This window comes from Oncorhynchus masou, chromosome 28 (genome assembly GCF_036934945.1).
Source record: "Oncorhynchus masou masou isolate Uvic2021 chromosome 28, UVic_Omas_1.1, whole genome shotgun sequence".
NCBI classification, from domain to species: Eukaryota; Metazoa; Chordata; class Actinopteri; order Salmoniformes; family Salmonidae; genus Oncorhynchus; species Oncorhynchus masou.
In genome coordinates this window covers 34495587-34514719 of record NC_088239.1, presented here as the reverse complement: position 1 = coordinate 34514719, position 19133 = coordinate 34495587, and the positions used below count along the sequence as shown (strand labels likewise).

The 19133-nt window shown below is 43.2% G+C and overlaps 1 protein-coding gene across 1 annotated transcript in view; it reads right to left on the bottom strand.

The window, feature by feature from the left end:
* LOC135517530 (cadherin-18-like) overlaps positions 1-13999 on the bottom strand; it is a 377846-nt gene extending 363847 nt beyond the window's left edge. Inside the window, exon 1 of the mRNA XM_064941920.1 lies at positions 13956-13999. The gene's annotated coding sequence lies outside the window, so the exon portion shown is untranslated. The remainder of the gene's footprint in view (positions 1-13955) is intronic.
* Between the last annotated feature and the right edge of the window lie 5134 nt (positions 14000-19133).

The following is a 19133-nucleotide window of genomic DNA, read 5'->3' as shown; positions in this document are numbered from 1 at the left end:
GCAGTGTTTCCCTTGAACACTTAATTAATAGGCATATGTTGTTACTGTTAGAATTCTCAGTAACACTTTACATTAAACTATTTTTGTGGAATAAAACTGTAATTACTTTCGTAGCAACATTTTATGAGCATGTCGTTACATACACTGTAGTACTTTGGTAATTGCATTTTAATTGCATAGCATGAGCTAAGAGTTTTTGGAACTACTGTACAGAGGAGCTACTGTTCCCATTTCCACTTAATTAATTCAATAACCTGTTTGGGATAGGGGGCAGCATTTTCACTTTTGGATGAATAGCGTACCCAGAGTGAACTGCCTCCTACTCAGTCCCAGATGTTAATTTATTAGTATTGGATAGAAAACACTCGGACATTTCTAAAACTGTTTGAATGATATCTGTGAGTATAACAGAACTCATATGGCAGGCAAAAACCTGAGAAAAAAATCCAAACAGGAAGTGGGAAATCTGAGGGTGGTAGTTTTTGAACTCACCCCTGTCAAATACAAAGTGAGATATGGGTTATTTTTGCACTTCCTAAGGCTTCCACTAGATGTCACCCGTCTTTAGAACTTTGTTTAAGGCTGCTCATGTGAAGGGGGGATGGGAGCTGTTTGACTAAGGAGTCTGCATACAGCCTCGTTCTCAGTCATGCGCTTTCACTTGAGAAGTAGCTCTCATTCCATGGCTTTTCTACAGACAATGGAATTCTCCAGTTGGAACATTATTGAAGATTTATGATAAAAATATCCTAAAGATTGATTCTATACTTCGTTTGACAAGTTTCTTTGACCTGTAAAATAACTTTTTGAACGTTTTGTCTGAAAGGACCAGATCGCGCTTTTGGATTTGTGTAACATATGCCCTAACAAAAGAAGCTATTGGACATAAATTTACGTAACATTGCAAAAATCAGAAACTTTCTGTCCAAAAATGATGCAGAAAAATTTATCCATGCTTTTGTCACTTCTAGGTTAGACTACTGCAATGCTCTACTTTCCGGGTATCTGGATAAAGCACTAAATAAACTTCAGTTAGTGCTAAATACGGCTAGAATCCATGAATAGAACCAAAAAAAATGATCATATTACTCCAGTGCTACCCTCCCTACACTGGCTTCCTGTCAAGGCAAGGGCTGATTTCAAGGTTTTACTGCTAACCTAAAAAGCATTACATGGGCTTGCTCCTACCTATCTCTCTGATTTGGTCCTGCTGCACATACGTACACGTACGCTACGGTCACAAGATGCAGGCCTCCTAATTGTCCCTAAAATTTCTAAGCAAACAGCTGGAGGCAGGGCTTTCTCCTATAGAGCTCAATTTCTATGGAATGGTCTTACTACCCATGTAAGAGATGCAAACTCGGTCTCAACCTTTTAGTCTTTACTGAAGACTCATCTCTTAAGTGGGTCATATTATTGAGTGTAGTCTGGCCCAGGAGTGTGAAGGTGAACAGAAAGGCTCTGGAGCAACAAACTGCCCATGCTGTCTCTGCCTGGCCGGTTCCCCTCTTTCCATTGGGATTCTCTGCCTCTATTCCTATTACAGGGGCTGAGTCACTGGCTTACCTGGGCTCTTTCATACCATCCCTGGGAGGGGTGCGTTACTTGAGTGGGTTGAGTCACTGATGCAATTTTCCTGTCTGGGTTGCCCCCCCCCCCCTCCCCTCAACCTCCTCAGTTGGAGGTTGAAGATATCCCTCTAGTGGTGTGGGGGCTGTGCTTTGGCAAAGTGGGTGGGGTTATATCCTTCCTGTTTGGCTCTGTCCGGGGGTGTCCTCGGATGGGGCCACAGTGTCTTCTGACCCCTCCTGTCTCAGCCTCCAGTATTTATGCTGCGGTAGTTAATGTGTCGGGGGGCTAGGGTCAGTTTGTTATATCTGGAGTACTTCTCCTGTCCTATTCGGTGTCCTGTGTGAATTTAAGTGTGCTCTCTCTAATTCTCTCTCGGAGGACCTGAGCCCGAGGACCATGCCTCAGGACTACCTGACATGTGGACTCCTTGCTGTCCCCAGTCCACCTGGCCGTGCTGCTGCTCCAGTTTCAACTGTTCTGCCTTATTATTATTATTGGACCATGCTGGTCATTTATGAACATTTGAACATCTTGGCCATGTCCTGTTATAATCTCCACCCGGCACAGCCAGAAGAGGACTGGCCTACCCCACATAGACTGGTTCCTCTCGAGGTTTCTTCCTAGATTTTGGCCTTTCTAGGGAGTTTTTCCTAGCCACCGTGCTTATACACCTGCATTGTTGCTGTTTGGGGTTTTAGGCTGGGTTTCTGTACAGCACTTTGAGATATCAGCTGTACGAAGGGATATATAAATAAATTTGATTTGATTTGACTACCCAACATGGCGGATATTTCTCTGGCTGGTTTCGGCTCTGAGCGCCGTTCTCAGATTATGCTTTTTCTGTAATTAAAAAAAAAAATCTGACACAGAGGTTGCATTAAGGAGAAGTGTATCTATAGTTCCATGCATAACACTTGAATTTTCATCAACATTTATAATGAGTATTTCTGTGAATTCATGTGGCTCTCTGCAATACCACTTCATGTTTTGGAACTACTGAACGTAACACGCCAATGTAAAATAAGATTTTTGGATATAAATATGAACTTTACCGGAAAAAAATATATGTATTGTGTAACATGAAGTTCTATGAGTGTTATCTGATGAAGATAACCTTTATTTAACTAGGCAAGTCAGTCAGCGCTTGCGTCCCACCTTGCCAACAATAAATGCAATTGCGCTACACCAAATGCTGATAGCACTCGTTAAAACTCAAACGTTCATTAAAATTCACATGCAGGGTACTCAATTCAAGCTACACTCGTTGTGAATCTAGCCAACGAGTCAGATTTGTAAAATGCTTTTCGGCGAAAGCATGAGTAGCTATTATCTGATAGCAGGCAACACGTCGAAATACCAGAAGGGACGTGAACAAAGGAATTAGCGTAGCCGGCAATACACAAAACGCAGAAATAAAATATAAAACATTCATTACCTTTGACGAGATTCTTTGTTGGCACTCCTATATGTCCCATAAACATCACTATTGGGTCGTTTTTCGATTAAATCGGTCCATATATACCCTAAATATCGATCTATGAAAAGTGTGATCCAGGAAAACAGCGTTTTAAAACGCAACGACATTTTTTAAAATTAAAAAAGTCGACGATAAACTTTCACAAAACACTTCGAAATACTTTTGTAATCCAAATATAGGTATTAGTAAACGTTAATAATCTATCAAATTGATCACGGGGCGATGTGTATTCAATAGCTCCACGTCTTGAACTCATGGTCGAACTCATTTCTCCTCCAAAACATCCTGTCGGAGACCGGAAGGAATGGGCTCTCTCTTACTCGTTTGACCAAGAAACAAAGTCCAGGCAATTGACAAGACTGGCGACATCGTGTGGAAGCTGTAGGACTTGCAATCTCAGCCCTATGTAATTGGTTTCCCATTAACAATACATGCAAGTGGCGCATTGATACTTTTTCCAGTTTTCAGTGATCAGTTTTTCTTGCGCTTTTCGATGAAACACAGGCTCTGTTATAGTCACAGCCGTGATTTAACCAGTTTTAGAAACGTCAGAGTGTTTTCTATGCACACATCTAATCATATGCATATATTATATTCCTGGCATGAGTAGCAGGACGCTGAAATGTTGCGCGATTTTTAACAGAATGTTCGAAAAAGTAGGGGGTAGGCTTAACAGGTTGAACAAATTCTTATTGTCAATGATGGCCTAGGAACGGTGGGTTAACTGCCTGTTCAGTGACAGAATGACAGATCTGTACCTTGTCAGCTTTGCGGTTTGAACTTGCAAACCCCCAGCCTCCAGTATTTATGCTGCAGTAGTTCATGTGTCGGGGGGCTAGGGTCAGTTTGTTATATCTGGAGTACTTCTCCAGTCCTATCCACTGCTCTAACCACTAGGCTACCCTGCCGCCCCAATTCATTTTATCTATATTTGTGCTTTTTGTGACTCCTCTCTTTGGCTGGGTTTTTCTGTGAGTTGGTGGTGACCTAACATAATCGTTTGTGGAGCTTTCAATGTAAAGCATTCTTGAAATCAGACACTGTGGCTGGATTAACGAGAATTGTATCTTTAAAATGGTGCATAACAGTTGTATGTTTGAGAAATTTGATTTATGAGATTTCTGTTGATTTGTGTTTGGCGCCCTGCAATTTCATAGCGGAACCCCAGTCCTAGACAGAATAACTGTCACGTTCTGACCTTTGTTTCCTTTGTTTTGTCTTTATTTAGTATGGTTGGGGTGGGCAGTCTGTTTGTGTTTCTATGTTTTTTCTATTTCTGTGTTTGGCCTGATATGGTTCTCAATCAGAGGCAGCTGTTTATCGTTGTCCCTGATTGAGAACCATATTTAGGTAGCCTGGGTTTCACTGTTGGTTTGTGGGTGTTAGTTTCCGTGTCTGTTTTTTTCACCACATGGTACTGCTTCTGTTTTGTTATTTCACGTATTCGTTTATTGTTTTTGTATTTCAGAGTGTTCAGTGCTTTTGTTATTAAAATCGTCATGAACACTTACCATGCTGCATCTTGGTCTGATGCTTGCTCCTCTTCAGACGAGGAGAGGAGGAGGAAATCTACCGTTACAATAACTGTTATCATTATGCAAATAAAGCAATTTCCAAAGTCATATGTAGAACTATTGTTGCTATATTAATAATCAGACATTTACTATACATGTATAAGAACTTCATGTCAAGTGTTGCTATATTAACTTATGTCCCACTCATTATTAAAATATGTGTTAGTCATTTTTAAGCTGCAAAGTGGTCTACTCTTGTATTTAATTCTAGACTGTAGGCAGTATAAAGGTTTGTATCTCGGAGCCCTCCAAACCATGTGCGTATGACCATAAACTTAGATTCAACTAACTGTTGTAGTTTTTGGTTCTTCATCCAATATTTAGCAAACATCAAATATTATTTGGTTGTCTGAGTGGTATTCAAAATATTTTTCTGAGACATGTATTGGAATATCAAAGAAAATAGTTGCCTTTCAGTTGAGACTCTATATAAACTATATTAGACTACCTTGAGTATTTGAAAAGTAGGTAAGTTCAAGTAAACTACAAAATATAACTATTTTCTGCCCAGACCTGATGTCCATCTTACTGTATAAAGCATGACTAATTCTAAGTGGCAACAACAAGCAAGTCGATTCGGCTCCAACATAAGTCATCAAGCTAAATGTCAGAGGGAGACATAACCTTTTAAGAGGGCTAACCTTTGAGGCAAAATGATAAGATGGGGAGTAATTTAGTAGTGCAGAAGGTAGACTTGGGTTTTAATGAGTGTTGGTTTGTATGATATACATTGACTGTGGGTTAATGGTTAGAGTATAACCCAGGAGCTCCCCATTATTACAGACACACACACACACACACACGGTCTACCTTGTTCCTTGGTTGATTAAGACCAAAAGACATTTACAGGATTACAGTCACGCCCTTGCCTTAGAGATCATTTTAATTCTCTAATTGGTTAGGTCAGGGTGTGACTTGTCCTGGTATGGTTCCCAATCAGAGGCAGCTGTCTATCGTTGTCTCTGATTGGGGATCATATTTAGAATTTTTTTCCCACCTGTTGTTTGTGGGATCTTGTTTTTGTATAGCTGCCTGTGAGCATCCCAGAACGTCACGTTTCGTTTTCTGCAGTATTTGGTTTTGGTGAGTTTCACATTATAAAACATGTGGAACTCTAAGTACGCTGTGCCTTGGTCCATTCATTCAGACGAGTTTGACAGAAGCTCTCACCACCCACGGACCAAGCAGCGTGCTCAGGAGGAGCAGGGATCCTGGGCCTGGGAGGAAAGCCAGAAGTGGAGGACATCCTGGACGAGGGACGAAATCATGGCAGGAGACAGAAGCCTGCCATGAAATCAGGCAGAGCCTACGAAGGAGCAACAGGGGTTCGCGGCCACAAAGACAGCCCAAAGGACAGCCCGAAAAAAATGTTTTTGGGGGACACACGGGGTGGTCGGCGGAGCCGAGGTGTGAACCACCGACAACCTCGGAGGAGGGAGAGGTGGTCGGGTGAGCCAGGGAGAGTGCCAGAGCCCACCTGGAAGTCAATAGAACAGTGTGAGGAGGGATACCGGAGAATGGATTTCGCGAGGAGTATTCGCCAACGCAGGCGTTTGGAAGAGCGTGTCACCGGTCCTGTGCAATCTGGGCCGGTCCCACGCATCAGGCCTCCAGTGCGCCTCCCCAGTCTGTGACGTTCTGTGTCTCCTCCTCGTACTCGCCCTGAAGTACATGTCCCCAGTCCAGTATGTCCTGTGCCTTCTCCCCGCACTCACCCTGATGTACGCATCCACAGGCCAGTACGTCCTGTGCTAGCTCCTCGCACTCGCCCTGAAGTGCGTGTCACCAGTCCGGTGCCACCTGTACCAGCTACATGCATCAGGCCTCCAGTGCACTTCCCAGTCCAGTACGTCCTGTGCCTGCTCCTCGCACTCACCCTGAAGTGTGTGTCACTAGTCCGGTACCACCAGTGCCGGCCTCACGCACCAGGCTTCCTGCGACGACCCCCAGTCCAGAGCCTCCGGCGACGGTTCCCAGTCCGGAGAATCCGTTCGACGGTCTGCAGTCCGGAGCCTCTGGTGAGGATCCATGGCCCGGAGCCACCGGTGTTGATCCATGGCCCGGAGCCTCCAGTGATGATCCATGACCCGGCCCCTCCAGTGATGATCCATGGTCCGGAGCCGTCAGTGACGATCTACGGTCCGGAGTTCCTGGCGACGATCTACGGTCCTGTTCCTCCGGCGACGATCTACGGTCCGGTTCCTCCAGCGATGATCCACAGTCCAGAGTCCCTGGCGACGATCCACGGTCCGGAGTCCCCGGCGACGATCCACGGTCCAGAGCCTCCGACGACGATTTATGGTATGGAACGTTCGGCGACGATCCCCGCACCAGAGGCGCCACCGAAGTTGGTGGAGCCACAAGCGGAGCGGGGTCTGCGTCCCGCACTGGATCCGCCACCGAGGGTAGATGCCCTCCCCTATAGGTTCAGGTTAGCGGCCGGGGTCCACACCTTTGGGGGGAGGGGGGGTACTGTCACGCCCTGACCTTAGAGATCCTTCTAATTCTCTATTTGGTTATGTCAGGGTGTGACTAGGGTGGGTAATCTATGTTTTATATTTCTTTGTTGGCCTGGTATGGTTCCCAATCAGACGCAGCTGTCTATCGTTGTCTCTGATTGGGTATCATATTTAGGCATCCTTTTTCCCACCTGTTGTTTGTGGAATCTTGTTTTTGTGTAGCTGCCTGTGAGCAGCTCAGAACATCACGTTTCGTTTTCTGCTGTATTTGGTTTTGGTGAGTTTCATATTTATTAAACATGTGGAACTCTAAATACGCTGCGCCTTAGTCCATTCATTCAAACGAGCGTGACAATTACTGGTTAATGGATTTGTGTGTAACTGTTATCCGTTGGGGAGGCACTTGGGTGAGTCCACACCCCTCTCGATTCAGATCAGGTGTTGTAGTAAAAATTAAAGGCGTTTGGAAGTATTTGAGAACACAGAAATACTTTCAAGTTCTTATGAACGGATATTCAATTGGGAGAGTTTGTTCTGAGAAAGGACCATTGAATGATATTGTTTATACACTAATAAAGATATACAGTACACAGAAATAACAACAAAAGCAAGTCTCTGTTTTAACACTGTTTAGGTTACTACATGATTCTATATGTGTTATTTCATAGTTTCGATGTATTTCCTATTATTCTACAATGTAAAAATAAAGAAAATCCCTTGAATTAGTTGGTGTTCTGACCGGTATTGTATATATTTCCACACTATGAGATTGGAATAATACTGTTTAATTATGTTGATAATCCAATAAGAATGAGAGTTCCAAACCTCTCTGCCAATAACAACTCATTATCAGTTTTCCCCTCCCAACTCAAACCAGTCCTATCTAAAAACATTTTTTTGAATTGCTCTTTGCTATAAAGATATGCCCCAGATTTGTGGTGAAAGTGGAAGTGCTGGGCCATAAAAGCACATTTTATGGGTAGGTAATCATTACCATTAATCATACTGACAGACTTCTCTTTCCCACAAAGAATAGGTCATGGCTAAAGACTGTACCTCAGACAACGGCCATGAATACAGGTCCCTCCCCACACTCAAGGCTTTAGTTTTAGGTTTTTAGTTTTGTATCCACAGTAAAGATTTTGTAAAATTACCTGGGAGGCTGTGCAGCTTGTTGAAAATATAATGGAGAATAATGATATCACCATATTTGAAAGGGATGTAGGAAATCAATTAGATGCTGTCTTTTGAACTACAACAGACAACCCAGGAAATCCCAGACATATGTTATATTACCACTAATGAGAAAACTCATTTTGACCTCCCAACTCAGACATGCATAGCGAAAGTCATATTGATCTGTCTTCATTCCTTTGGTTGCCCTATCAATTTTGGCGTTCACACAAATGTACCTAAACCCTGGACAAGTTTTTGGGATTGACTCTACGCATGTCAGAGCTGAATATCACAAATTTAGGTCACACAGATTGCTGCTGCTTCTCCCCAGGGACTGACTGGGACCATAAATCGGCCCAGGTATTTCTAACACACTGGCCTTTTTTTTCAACGTACCCACTGGGCAAAAGAGTGGACCATCCCATCTGACATTTGCCCAAACTGCCCTATTGCCAGTACATTTTTACTGCTACACCTGCTTGGTGAGCTGTGCTGGCTGTGTTCATTGTTGTGGGTATCAGAATTGTGGTGGCCACTGGCTGCTGTCCTGCCAAGTCTAATTTTTATCAGAGTGATAACAAGCTGACAAAAGAGAGTGAGATACTGTAAAACTACCACCCAAACCTTTGACTAAATGGCTGAGTGTTGTGGTATAGGCAATATTGGGCTTGTGGTGTTGTGCTCCCTGTAAGATACTGTGTGAGTGACTGATGATGATCTGGACCATGTTAATAGTTATTAGACTTATTAAAATGAGTTTCAAGATTATCAAGTAGTTGTGGTACTTTTAATCCCCATGACATGAAAAACATACGCTTAGTCGTGTCTTGAACAGGTCTTATGTCAGTCTCATGATGACAAATACACTCTGGCTTGCTTCAAGGTGTCTGACAGCAATATAGAATGAATGTGTTTAAAATATTACATGTGATTTATCTATATCTGTCGTGTACAAAGTGTTATTAAGGCCTCTTGCTGTGATCACGGCTCAGTGTGATTAAGAATAGATTAAACACTTCACAGATCTTCTTGATGTTTAAAACAACCATGTGAAATCAACATCTTTGAATGCATTTTTCATGAAGATGGAGACGAAAAGCTTCAAAAGTGATGTCATGCCAAGATACAGATGATATTCCCCCACTACCACTCCTGTGTCTCATACAAACACAATCACATTCAGTGAATGTACATGAAATATAATTCAAAGATATCACATTCTTCTCATCAATTGTGTGAAATCCAAATGGAAAAGAGCCGAAATTCATTAATATTTCACGTGTGTCACGAGTGTTACAGGCATTTATAATTTTACCATCACTTCAAAAGATTGATGGAAGTCTGGGGATATTGCTTTTAGTCAGTCATAAATTCCTCCACTGGTAGAAAAACAGCACCACCACAGGATGTTTTTGAAATGACTCCCTAAAACACATTTAAAAACCTCCATAAGAGCTCTGCAGCCATCTGGTTGCAAAATGTGATTTTCACACCCTAAGAGTTTGTTCATGCGGAACGTGTCTGAGCTACAACCTTGCGTAACTTGCTATGAAATCTATATGAGAAACATCTTATTAATGGTCTCCAGTCATGATAAAATAAATGAGAGAGTGAGCGAGCGAGCAAAGAGAGAGGGACTCCATGTCACGCAGAGGGTAAAATACTTTATAAATGAGAGCAATTGGTAATATCGGGACACCATTAGGTTCTAATCATAGACTGATTGCAAGGAAGAAAGGTGTTGACCAAGAAAAACACACCCCAAGCTTTGAATTCACACCTGCAAAGATCACTACAGACCAAAGTTTGCCAATATATAGTGCAAGCATTGTCATTCAACAGAGCACACACATTGAAAATTAACATTTTCCCAATGAGCAGGTGATGTCCTCCACTCAAACATGACAAATGTGGAAAGCTCAAAATGTGATGTATAACACATACTGTAACATTTGCAAACGTAAAAAGTTATTTTTTTAAATCCACGGTAATTGTACTGTAGAGCATTCACACAAAGTATCCTTATTGCCTTTGAATAGCAAGCAGCAGCTGCGTAATCTTACATGCCTGCTGGAGGCATTTTAATCAATAGTTATGATTCATAATGCTGGCTGTACCGTACCAGTGAATCATACAGATGCAAAGGCCTCTCCATAACAACATCATCAGTACAAAATAAATGATCATGGTCATTGTGTCAGCAATATTTGACATTGTGTTACTTATGATACTTTAATTACTTTGACTCAACTATTCCAATATGACAAATATCCATTACACATCTCAGATATAAAGGGACAGAGACTTATATTTAGATTTAAGCATCCATGTAACTTATACCTTCAATAGAAATCATTACACCAGTCAGACTATCCTTCCTTACTGAAGTGTAAAATCTAGACAGTATTACAGTGAGAACATACTTTTTGAAATTCAACTGTGTTGACAATGCCGCCTCAGACTTGCTTCGATGTACCTAACACTCAATTGGGTAACTCATCAGGTAGTAACTAACATAATTAAAGCTCGGTTTCTCTTCCTCTTCCAGAAAACAAAATCCCAAAAGTATCCCCAATTTACAGTGGCTTGCAAAAGTATTCACCCCCTTGGCATTTTTTCCTATTTTGTTGCCTTACAACCTGGAATGAAAATCATTTTTTGGGGGGGTGGGGTTCTGTCATGTGATGTACACAACATGCCTACCAATTTGAAGATGCAAATGTTTTTTGGATGAAACAAAGAAGAAGTATGACAAAAAACATGAGTTAAACTAAACTTGAGCGTGCATAACTCTTCACTCCCCTAAAAGTCAATACTTTGTAGAGCCACCTTTTGTAGCAATTACAGATGCAAGTCTCTTGGGGTATGTCTCTATAAGCTTGGCACATCTAGCTACTGGGATTTTTGCCCATTCTTCAAGGCAAAACCGCTCCAACTCTTTCAAGTTGGGTGGGTTCCGCTGGTGTACAGCAATCTTTAAGTCATACCTCAGATTCTCAATTGGATTGAGGTCTGGGCTTTGACTAGGCCATTCCAAGACATTTAAATGTTTCCCATTAAACCACTCGAGTGTTGCTTTAGCAGTATGCTTAGGGTCATTGTCCTGCTGGAAGGTGAACCTCTGTCCCAGTCTCAAATCTCTGGAAGACTGAAACATGTTTCCCTCTTGAATTTCCCTGTATTTAGCGCCATTCCTTCAATTCTGACCAGTTTCCCAGTCCCTGCCGATGGAAAACATCCCCACAGCATGATGCTGCCACCACCATGTTTCACTGTGGGGATGAGGTTCTCGGAGTGATTTTTTTTTCCACCTTTATTTAACCAGGTAGGCTAGTTGAGAAGAAGTTCTCATTTGCAATTGCAACCTGGCCAAGATAAAGCTTAGCAGTGTGAACAGACAACACAAAGTTACACATGGAGTAACAATTAACAAGTCAATAACACAGTACAAAAAAGGGGAGTCTATATACATTGTGTGCAAAAGGCATGAGGAGGTAGGCGAATAATTACAATTTTGCAGATTAGCACTGGAGTGATAAATAATCAGATGGTCATGTACAGGTAGAGATACTGGTGTGCAAAAGAGCAGAAAAGTAAATAAATAAAAACACTGTGGGGATGAGGTAGGTGAAAATGGGTGGGCTATTTACCAATAGACTATGTACAGCTGCAGCGATCGGTTAGCTGCTCAGATAGCACATGTTTGAAGTTGGTGAGGGAGATAAAAGTCTCCAACTTCAGGGATTTTTGCAATTCGTTCCAGTCACAGGCAGCAGAGTACTGGAACGAAAGGCGGCCAAATGAGGTGTTGGCTTTAGGGATGATCAGTGAGATACACCTGCTGGAGCGCGTGCTACGGATGGGCGTTGCTTTACCTAGCATGGACTTGTAGATGACCTGGAGCCAGTGGGTCTGGCGACGAATATGTAGCGAGGGCCAGCCGACTAGAGCTTACAAGTCGCAGTGGTGGGTGGTATAAGGTGCTTTAGTGACAAAACGGATGGCACTGTGATAAACTGCATCCAGTTTGCTGAGTAGAGTGTTGGAGGCAATTTTATAGATGACATCGCCGAAGTCGAGGATCGGTAGGATAGTCAGTTTTACTAGGGTAAGATGTGTGTTGGATTTGAGATGTGTTGGATTTGCGCCAGACATAGCGTTTTCCTTGATGGTCAAAAGCTAAATTTTTGTCTCATCTGACCAGAGTACCTTCTTCCATATGTTTGGGGAATCTGCCACATGCCTTTTGGCAAACACCAAATGTGTTTGCTTATTCTTTCAGTGATGGCTTTTTTTGGACACTCCTCCATAAAGCACAGCTCTGTGGAGTTTACGGCTTAACGTGGTCCTATGGACAGATACTCCAATCTCCACTGTGGAGCTTTGCAGCTCTTTCAGGGTTATCTTTGGTCTCTTGTTGCCTCTCTGATTAATACCCTCCTTGCCTGGTCTGTGACTTTTGGTGGGCAGCCCTCTCTTGGCAGGTTTGTTGTGGCCTCCACAACTTTGTCCCTGACCTGTTTGGAGAGATCCTTGGCCTTCATGATTCCACTTGCTTGGTGGTGCCCTTGCTTAGTTTTGTTGCAGACTCTGGGCCTTTCAGAACAGGTGTATATTTACTGAGATCATGTGACAGATCATGTGGCACTTAGATTACACACAGGTGGACTTTCCTTAACAAATTATGTGAATACTGAAGGTAATTGTTTGCACCAGATCTTATTTAGGCGCTTCATATAAAAGGGAGTGAATACATACATATATATATATATATATATATAAAATTGGAATCATGTTATTTTTTTCATTTCACCAATTTCAACTATTTTGTGTATGTCCATTACAAATAAAAATCAATTTAAATTACAGGTTGTAATGAAACAAAATAGGAAAAATGCCAAGGGGGATGAGTGCTTTTGCAAGGCACTGTAAGTATGTTACCATCCAAAAAAAGGGTGTTTACAGGGTCACCGACACTCACCACAGTGCCTGAACGATGAAACAGTAGAACAAATTCACTCAGTCATTCTCTACATAATCAGTCAGGTATCAGTGTATATACAATGTTGAGAAATACTATTTGTAGCCAACAATAAAATATCTGGTTAATGTCAATTAATTATCCAACATATATAGGCACAAGCACAGCAAAATACACACTCAAGAACAAACAAAATACATGTTAACGGTATGTGATTTCAGTTCTGCCTATTCACAGTGCTAGGATGTGCACAGGAGACATGGGCTATTTTCTAACTAGCAGAAGTGCCGCTGTCCAGTTTCTTTTGAGCTTCACCAAGAGACGAGGGAGTGAACACTCATTGTTACGCTAGGTTTGCCTTCTCCTACTGCGAGCAGCCTCACAATAGCCAAGGGCGGGGGGGGGGGGTATAACTTTAAAGCAGACCAGGCATAGCAGCACAATATCTAATTTCACACAATGCGTCTGGGTGGGGACCAAGCCCATATAACAACAGTAAAAAAAAAAAAATCAGAGACCAGAACTTCAATTTTGATTCGCAAATTGCCATCTCTTTTTTCTTCACCAACAGACATTCTCCCATTTCTGAACTGGCTCAGTCTCCACATACAAGATCAAACCAGCCAGACTTTGACATGATTCAAACAACAAATGAACATTACATTTCCAACCGAATCCAAAGCTCATTGAGGAAAGCAGTCTTTTTTTTCTCTTACCTGTGTACTTTGAGTGGAGACAGCGGAACTCCGTCTCAGTGAATGATACCTCAGGTAGGCTGTGATGGAACTGGAGTGTAACCTAATTTAACATCAAAAGCAACGGCAGCGTACGGCAGCAGCAGCAGTAAGAAGAAGAAGAAGGCAAAGAGGAGAAGAGGAGTAGGAGGAAGGTGCGAATGCTGAATTATGGATGTAGAGAGAGAGAGGAAATCCTGTGCTGCCCGCCCTCACTCCCCAGATCGCAGGGCGTGAATCAGCACTCGCATGAATCAAACGGCTCAGTCCACTGAAGGGCTCTGGTCTTGGCACTGAGAGACAAGAGGAACGGAGGGAACTCAGCCAGCGGCTGGATGGGGAAGGAGGGAAGGAGGGGGGTAGGAAGAACAGAGCAGTAGAAAAGAAGAGAGGAGCAGTGGAGAGTACACGGACACATTCCTCCTCAGCCAAACACTCATGTCCTCGCATCACACTCCTCTTGCTTGCTGTGTCTCTCTCTCTCTCTCTCCTGACTCCTTGCTCACTCACTCACTCACTGAACACATTCTCATTTCTCGTCTGAATAATCAATCTAGCCTGACAGCTAATAGTCCTATATTTTAACCAGCCAACTGATAACAAGAATGTTGTGGCCTGTATCCCAGGTTACGCTTCGCTAGTTATTTAAGCAATATTTTTTTTACCTGCTGTGTGATTTATAATTTTAGCAAATGAAAAAAAGAAAATCCATAAGAATGATTACTCACTTGTATATTAATTCTGGGGGCAGAAGTGGCTAAATCAAATGTTGACTGACATTCAAATGTTTGTTAACAGTTTGTCACAAAAGATTACCCTCATTCCATTATTTACAAACCAGTTATTTTACTAATGCTCCGATCAAATCCTCTCACAGCAAAATGGTTCCAGTTTTCAGAATAAACAGTGTGTGTGTGTGTGTGTGTGTGTGTGTGTGTGTGTGTGTGTGTGTGTGTGTGTGTGTGTGTGTGTGTGTGTGTGTGTGTGTGTGTGTGTGTGGGCAGTAGTTTGTAAACAAAGCCAGAGCCAAAAACATTACTGAGGCAATATTTCGACTGATTCTCAGCCCCTGACACATTTACTTTTTGTTTTTTTTATTCATGGCATTGAGGTTGAGTGGTGGATGATTGAGCGGCTTGACCTCATAAATTTAAGACAGTGTACCATGTGGTGCCCCATTGAAATCCAATAACTTGGATACCAGCCTTGTGTTATTCACGCTTCATTCCAAGCAAGAGCAGTCGACACAAACTGTTCGTCTCCACAATCCATACCATCTAGCGTGATGCCTCTTCAGGTGTGCATCGTTATATTGGCGTCGCTGAGCATTTGTCTCCACCGAAGCATGCCCTTAGCTTTGTGATTGAGCTTAACACCTGTGTTTTCATCCCGTTTATGCCTTGTTGAACCTATCTATACCTCTCCCTCTTCGCACGCAGGTGAAGGCTCCTTCCCTGTTAAGTCAAACTGTCAGGAAATGAGCGAGGCGACATCAGCAACTCATCTCCCTCAGCCACAGCCCAGCCATGCGTCTGTAATCAATCCCCTAGCCGTGTTGCTGATTGGTGCTGCTCTGTCAGGCCTGCCGTAGGTAAGTGATCAGCCCCCTCTTCAGGATATACCAGCCTGCTGTTGATCAATTGGCCCATTAATACTCCTGCAGAATGGATAACAGGCAACACAGAACAGGCAATGGGTACGGCTGTTACAAACTCCCCTCAAATGGCATCCTATTTCCTTTATAGTGTACTACTTTTGACTAGGACACATTAGGACTCAAAAGTACTGTACTATATCAGGAATAGGGTTCAATTTCGGATGCAGACGTGTTCTCACTTTACAAGGCCTTGTTGAACAGCCTTGTGGTTTGATTTGGTATGCTTTTACAAAGCTGATATCACCTGCACATACCAACAGAACTAAATTAATCTCAGACAGAGAGAATGTACACACCTGTATGTGAATATTACATTGTATTTCATTAATCACACAAAAAAATAAAAATTCAATATGGGGGAAAATACTACCTTCCCAGAATGCATTAGTTTAACCCTCAAATTGACCATAATCCTTTAGAAATAAGCAAAACAAATTAAATGGGTGGTGGAAATGTAATTGGTTGTCCTAAGCATTGAGGTTAAAGAGTATATGAACATTATTGTTTGCAGATAAAAGTAAAATAGTCTTTGGTATCTGGAAGTGTGACCTGTCACATTCAATGTAACTCTCTTGTTCTATGACTGGGATTTCTTTGAAATGCGCTAAATTTGATTCAACTTCCTGTCACTCAAACTTAAATTCCAATTATATATCCTGTGGAGTGTGGCCAATTCAATTCAAATTCAGTTCCCAAATTCTGAATTGAGCACAACTTGTGTGCGTGTGCATGCTAGTGTCCGTATTGTTTACCATACAGTGCCTTCACGTCAGTATTCATAACCTTTGACTTATTCCACATGTTGTGTTACAGCCTGAATTCAAAATAGATTCAATTGATGTTGTTTTCTCACCCATCTACAGACGATACCCCATAATGACAAAGTGGAAACATGTTTTTAGACATTTTTGTAAATGTATTGAAAATGAAATACATATATCTAATTTACATAAGTATTCATACCCCTGATTCGTGTTATTTCTTACATTAGTACCCCAGGTCATCTTAGGTTTCATTACATACAGCCGAGAAGAACTACTGTATATAAGATCAGCGTCAACTCACCATCAGTACGACCAAGAATATGTTTTTCGCGACGCGGATCCTGTGTTCTGCCTTACAAACAAAACAACGGAATGGATCGCATGCAGCGACCCAAAAAACGACTCCGAAAAAGAGGGAAACGTGGCGGTCTTCTGGTCAGGCTACGGAGACGGGCACATCGTGCCCCACTTCCTAGCATTCTTCTTGCCAATGTCCAGTCTCTTGACAACAAGGTTGATGAAATCCGAGCAAGGGTAGCATTCCAGAGGGACATCAGAGACTGTAACGTTCTGTGCTTCACGGAAACATGGCTCACTGGAGAGACGCTCTCGGATGCGGTGAAGCCAGCGGGTTTCTCCACACATCGCACCGACAGAAACAAACACCTTTCTGGTAAGAAGAGGGGTGGGGGTGTATGCCTCATGGCTAACGAGGCATGGTGCGATGAAAGAAACATACAGGAACTCAAATCCTTCTGTTCACCTGATTTAGAATTCCTCACAATCAAATGTAGACCGCATTACCTACCAAGAGAATTCTCTTCGATTATAATCACAGCCGTATATATCCCCCCCCAAGCAGACACATCGATGGCTCTGAACGAACTTTATTTAACTCTTTGCAAACTGGAAACCATTTATCCGGAGGCTGCATTCATCGTTGTTGGGGATTTTAACAAGGCTAATCTGAAAACAAGACTCCCTAAATTTTATCAGCATATCGATTGCGCAACCAGGGGCGGAAAAACCTTGGATCACTGTTACTCTAACTTCCGCAACGCATATAAGGCCCTGCCCCGCCCTCCTTTCGGAAAAGCTGACCACGACTCCATTTTGCTGATACCTGCCTACAGACAAAAGCTAAAAAAGAAGCTCCCACGCTGAGGTCTGTCCAACGCTGGTCCGACCAAGCTGACTCCACACTCCAAGACTGCTTCCATCACGTGGACTGGGACATGTTTCGTATTGCGTCAAATAACAACATTGTCAAATACGCTGATTCGGTGTGCGAGTTCATTAGAACGTGCGTTGAAGATGTCGTTCCCATAGCAACGATTAAAACATTCCCTAACCAGAAACCTTGGATTGATGGCAGCATTCGCGTGAAACTGAAAGCGCGAACCACTGCTTTCAATCAGGGCAAGGTGTCTGGTAACATGACTGAATACAAACAATGCAGCTATTCCCTCCGTAAGGCTATCAAACAAGCTAAGCGTCAGTACAGAGACAAAGTAGAATCCCAATTCAACGGCTCAGACACAAGAGGCATGTGGCAGGGTCTACAGTCAATCACGGACTACAGGAAGAAACCCAGCCCAGTCCCGGACCAGGATGTCTTGCTCCCAGGCAGACTAAATAACTTTTTTGCCCTCTTTGAGGACAATACAGTGCCACTGTCACTGCCTGCAACGGAAAAATGCGGTCTCTCCTTCACTGCAGCCGAGGTGTGTAAAACATTTAAACGTGTTAACCCTCGCAAGGCTGCAGGCCCAGACGGCATCCCCAGCCGTGCCCTCAGAGCATGCACAGACCAGCTGGCTGGTGTGTTTACGGACATATTCAATCAATCCCTATATCAGTCTGCTGTTCCCACATGCTTCAAGAGGGCCACCATTGTTCCTGTTCCCAAGAAAGCTAAGGTAACTGAGCTAAACGACTACCGCCCCGTAGCACTCACTTCCGTCATCATGAAGTGCTTTGAGAGACTAGTCAAGGACCATATCACCTCCACCCTACCTGACACCCTAGACCCACTCCAATTTGCTTACCGCTCAAATAGGTCCACAGACGATGCAATCTCAACCACACTGCACACTGCCCTAACCCATCTGGACAAGAGGAATACCTATGTGAGAATGCTGTTCATCGACTACAGCTCGGCATTCAACACCATAGTACCCTCCAAGCTCGTCATCAAGCTCGAGACCCTGGGTCTCGACCCCGCCCTGTGCAACTGGGTACTGGACTTCCTGACGGGCTGCCCCCAGGTGGTGAGGGTAGGTAACAACATCTCCTCCCCGCTGATCCTCAACACTGGGGCCCCACAAGGGTGCGTTCTGAGCCCTCTCCTGTACTCCCTGTTCACCCACGACTGCGTGGCCACGCACGCCTCCAACTCAATCATCAAGTTTGCGGATGACACAACAGTGGTAGGCTTGGTTACCAACAACGACGAGACGGCCTACAGGGAGGAGGTGAGGGCCCTTGGAGTGTGGTGTCAGGAAAATAACCTCACACTCAACGTCAACAAAACTAAGGAGATGATTGTGGACTTCAGGAAACAGCAGAGGGAACACCCCCCTATCCACATCGATGGAACAGTAGTGGAGAGAGTAGCAAGTTTTAAGTTCCTCGGCATACACATCACAGACAAACTGAATTGGTCCACTCACACAGACAGCATCGTGAAGAAGGCGCAGCAGCGCCTCTTCAACCTCAGGAGGCTGAAGAAATTCGGCT